The following is a 5,852-nucleotide window of genomic DNA, read 5'->3' on the forward strand; positions in this document are numbered from 1 at the left end:
TTGAAAAATTTTCAACTAAATGAACTCAAAATCATGTTTATACATATTTATGAACGATGAAAACTAGGTGTTAATACCGAAATTATCGTTACCTCGGAAAGGACATAAATTGAGAAACACCCTAAAACGATTGAATTCATTTAAAATGGAATAAAGGAGAATAAAAAAAGCAAAGAAAGAAACTAAGTGTGGGGAGAATGTACCAAGTTATTCAATTAAAAACTATCTATCACATGTTTCTGTAAAGTTATTGCAGGTACTTTTGTTTTGGACGATTTTAATCAGTTTTACCCGATTTACTGTAAGAAAGATGGATCTACACGATGAATCAATTCCATCATTAAAAGGAAGTAAAGTCTTCCGAAAAAGAAACGCGCTTCTTGATTTAGGTCATGAAGTTGTCGTCCAGACCAGCTGTAGGTTGACGAAAAATCTAGAAAAGTCATCTCTAAAATCAGCAGGAAATCCACGGACCTCAGCATCAAACAGGGTCGCCATGTGGTCAGATTTATCCTAACCATGAGAAGGATTTATCTCGCACAATGGGGGGGCACCGTGCAAATTAGCTTGATAAGACTAATGAATCAAATCCCCAGAAAGGATAATCTCCTTAAAGATCAAAAATCAGCTTTTAAGACTGATATTACTCAATCCTAAAGATTGACCTTAAAGATTGAGAATTACAAACTCATGGAATTCAATGATATCTAAACTCGAGCTTGAACGAGAAAATATTTTGATCAAAATTAAAACCGATTTGTTTTCTGAAAACCCATTTTCAATGCGTTCATTACCATTGAATGTAAAATCCTGAGAATTCATCAGAATTCATTAGGTCACCTGAACCAAATCGGGTGTCAACCGTAAGAACGGTGGTTGCATAGCATGGTCGGAGACAGGACCTTGTGCCAGACCAAAAAATCATAGGATGATCTTTACTATCACTCCTACCAAGGATAGTTCTAGCATCTGACACGTTAAAAGACCATAATCATCTGCATGTCACGGGACATTGCCTTAACAGTTTCTTGTTCATCGCTTTCCTTTACAACCGGACGGTTGTTTGCCGAAAGGTAATATACGGAACAAGTAAACTGTATGTGTGCTTTCCGATACCGGGATAGCAGTGGATTACACGAACCTAAATGTTTTTAGCCAAAATATTGATCCACAAATATATTTTGCAACACCAATGGTGGATCAAATCAGAAAACTTATCTAGGGTAAAAGCTAGATTGAATTTTCAAAAGATCAAATGTTTTCATAAAGATCCTATTTCCTAAAGGATCTAAATTTTTATAGTCATGTGGGACTGTAAACCACCTTTCAAATGTGCACTTTGCTTTGGAAACCGAAAGTAAATCAGCTATTTGATTGAAAGTGTCGTTGACCTAAACCCGAGGCAACTGTGGATGACACACCCCCCTTTAACCATGGTTCTATGGTTACTACCATTGTTCATACCGCCGTATTGAAATCACTGATGTACAAAGTGTGAAGAATAAAGAAGTGATTCAAGTGTTTTTCATGACTGTATTGCTTGAGGACAAGCAACGCTCAAGTGTGGGGATATTGATAAGGCTAAATAGGAACATATATTTCATAGCATTATCCCCCAAGAATGACAAGTTTTTAGTTGCAATTGTTCCATTTTCAAGTAATATTCGTTTATATTTAATAAGTGCGAAGACAAAAGGCGAAAACGAAGATTTGAAGACAAAAAGGTCCAAAATGCTAAAAAGTACAAGATACAATCAAAAAGGTTCAAATTATTGATGAGGAACGTCTAAAAATGACAAGAGTACAAGTTACAAAACGCAAAGTACACGATATAAAATAGTACGCAAGGACGTTCGAAAATCCGGAACCGGGACATGAACCAACTCTCAACGCTCGACGCAACGGTGTAAAAATTATGAGTCAACTATGCACAAGAATAAAATATAATATTTAAATAATTCATAATAAGAATAATATTAAATAATAAAAAGTTGTTAATTGAGCATAGTTCAGGGGTCATAAGTGAAAATTCAATTTATAAATTCGCCTATAAAAGGCTATGTAAACGTAATTGAAGGGGAACCTTTTTCGATCATTTTTTCTATCCTTTTTTCGATTCATCTATCTATTATCAATATCAATTATCAATATCTATATTCTATATCTCTATCATAATGTTAATGTAATAAGATATAACAATAATCTTAATTTTAAGTTTAAATTATGATAATAATAAGATTTATGATAGAGATCATTTGAGTGTGTAAGTCGAAATTCTGTCCGTGTAACGCTACGCTATTTTTAATCATTGTAAGTTATGTTCAACCTTTTTACATTAATGTCTCGTAGCTAAGTTATTATTATGCTTATTTAAAACGAAGTAATCATGATGTTGGGCTAATTACTAAAATTGGGTAATTGGGCTTTGTACCATAATTGGGGTTTGGACAAAAGAACGACACTTGTGGAAATTAGACTATGGGCTATTAATGGGCTTTATATTTGTTTAACTAAATGATAGTTTGTTAATGTTAATATAAAGATTTACAATTGGGCGTCCCTATAAATTACCATATACACTCAATCGGACACGATGGGCGGGGTATTTATATGTACGAATAATCGTTCATTTAACCGGACACGGGAATGGATTAATAGCCACTAGAATAATTAAAACAGGGGTGAAATTATGTACAAGGACACTTGGTATAATTGATAACAAAATATTAAAACCTTGGGTTACACTCAGTCGACATCCTGGTGTAATTATTAAACAAAATATTAAAATCTTGTTACAGTTTAAGTCCCCAATTAGTTGGAATATTTAACTTCGGGTATAAGGATAATTTGACGAGGACACTCGCACTTTATATTTATGACTGATGGACTGTTATGGACAAAAACCAGACGGACATATTAAATAATCCAGGACAAAGGACAATTAACCCATGGGCATAAAACTAAAATCAACACGTCAAACATCATGATTACGGAAGTTTAAATAAGCATAATTCTTTTATTTCCTTTATTTTATATTTAATTGCACTTCTAATATTCGCATTTTTATTGTTATTGTATTTAATTGCACTTTTAATTATCGTACTTTTTAATTATCGCAAGTTTATTTTATCGCACTTTTATTATTCGCAATTTCATTATCGTTATTTACTTTATGCTTTAATTTAAGTCTTGTATTTATTTTTAATATTTTACATTTGGTTTTAACTGCGACTAAAGTTTTAAAATCGACAAAACGGTCATAAAACGGTAAAAACTCCCCTTTATAATAATAATATTACTTATATATATATATTTGTAAAAATATAGTTTTAAAAAAATATAGTGTTATACTTCACGAGCTCCCTGTGGAACGAACCGGACTTACTAAAAACTATACTATAATACGATTAGGTACACTGCCTATAAGTGTTGTAGCAAGGTTTAAGTATATCCACTCGATAAATAAATAAATAACTTGTGTAAAATTGTAGCATATTTAATAGTATTTCGTACTAAAAATAATACTATTTTGTATACACCCCCTACGACATCAAATATATCAATGGGTTTAAAGTTTAGACCCACCCAATCGTCACTACTTAATTCTTTTTTAAGTGTAACTTTTAGTAAATGGATATGTCTCTTTTCTGGTTCCTGATCAAATGGATCGATATATACCGACATACATATTTCTATAGGGTGGACAATTCCTAACATTTCCTTTCGTTCATTCTCGGGATCAAAGTTTTCACCTCTATTACCCAATTGGGTGAAATTCGAGGTGTCAATATCTATTACAGCTTGTAGTTCATCTTTGGTAGATGACTCGTCTATTGAGAATATTGGGTTGGAAGGTTGTGGAATGGTGAATTTCGGGATCGAAGCAAATTCTTCTTCATTAATGGTACTTATCGGTCCCACCATTTTGGTCTCAGGGGTAAAATTTTTAACGTTATCATTTTCCCAAGAGTACCAATTTGTCACCCTTACTTCTTCTTCATCCATTGATGGATTGTTGATTTCGTCGGTAGAGCCTAATGTGTCGATATGTTGTGAAATTGGTAAAGCTAAATAAAAAGTATCATCGGGATAATTGGTGATTTCGGAGCTCTCGAATTCATCAAAATTCGATGATATGAGATTTTCTTGCACAATGCTCCTCAGATCAACAGGTGTGTAATCTGATAGAGTTTCAGCTTGCCGATTTACAAACTCTCTCATTTATTCATTTTGAGCATCGAGTTCTTCGAGTTTGATTTTCATATTGTCTAAAAAAATTTCAGACACATAATTTTTCTCGCCTTCTGGTTGTTGAGTTTGGATATATTCTTGGGAATAATCCCAATTTGAATTGTATTCTTCATAATCATTCCATTCAGGTTCTATGGGTGCATAATTTTCCATAGCAACGTAATAAAAACATTCCCATGTAGAGTGATAATCTCCACAGATTTCACAACCAGTTATTGTTTCGTCATTCGTGATCCAAGATTGACCGAATGAATTTTCATCAACACTCGTTTGAGAGTATTGATTTAATTGATTTCGCATGTCAGAAAGAGTTCCCAAGATATTTTCGAGGTTTTCCATACTACACTTATTACCAAATTTTAGCTACAATGTGGTGCATTTATTAATTATCCTATTAGTTATAAAAGATAAAAATTATATAAGTTATCAAATTAATAGACTTTTCTGCTTTTGCCCACGTTTCGAATAGCCAAAAGATGTAGCAGGGAGCCAGAACCCTTTAAATCGGAAGCTCACAACTCAGCCACTAACAAATCCAACTATTACTACGAAGCAGAAAATTTGGATGTCTTTCAATTTAACCATTTAAAATAATTTTTTCGTTGAAATTTAAAGAAGTTTTAGAGAAGAAATAGAAAATTCTATGTCCTAAAAACTAGAGCGTCCAGAAATAAGAAAAAAAAGAGCGCGTCGAAAAATGTCGAAAAATAAAAGGTCGAAAAATAATAAAAAGAACGTATCGCGTCGAAACTTAAAAGTCTAAAAACTAAGAATTAAAAGTTGCGTCTAAAGGTATTAAAGCTTAAAGGAATACTATATCCAAAACGGCAATAACTTAAAAAAATACTAAAATCTTAAAATGGCGTCGCAAAATTCTAAAGCACCTAAAACTTAGTCTAAAAAAAAGCACTTAATGAATTTTACGACAAAACCTAAGAGTTAAAAATATAAAAATAACTACGGCAAAATACTAAACTTAATTACGAAAAACAAATATAAAAATTACGAATTAAACGATAAAAATTCAAATTATATAAAAATAAAACTTAAAGTTATAAAAATACAATTTTTATAAAAATATTATTTTTATATTATAAATAATAAAAGTATTAAACTATAAATATAAAAAATTAATTAAAACTAAATTTATTAAAACTAATACTAATTATTATTAAATATAAACCCTACTTAATTAATTAATAATAATAATAATAAACCCTACGTAATTATTGGTTTAAGGATTCTGACCTGTCAGACAGCCCCATGCGACCGCATAGATATAAGGCTGATGGGTCATGCAATCGCATGGCCTGTCAGTCCAGGTTTTTTTTTTTTTTTAAGGATTTTATATTGTTTTTCTAAAAATAATATACAAATATATTTATACAAATATATATTAAAAAATATAACGTTTCGCCGAGATCCCCGGCAGCGGCGCCAAAAACTTGGTGTGCGTAGAGGTGTATACGAAATAGTTATATATTTACTAGGAAAAACTATTAAATATGATACAATTTTACACAAGTTATTTATTTATTTATAGAGTGGATATACCTAAACCTTGCTACAACACTTATAGGCAGTGTACCTAATGGTACAGT

Source organism: Rutidosis leptorrhynchoides, chromosome 4, assembly GCF_046630445.1.
Source record: "Rutidosis leptorrhynchoides isolate AG116_Rl617_1_P2 chromosome 4, CSIRO_AGI_Rlap_v1, whole genome shotgun sequence".
NCBI lineage: Eukaryota > Viridiplantae > Streptophyta > Magnoliopsida > Asterales > Asteraceae > Rutidosis > Rutidosis leptorrhynchoides.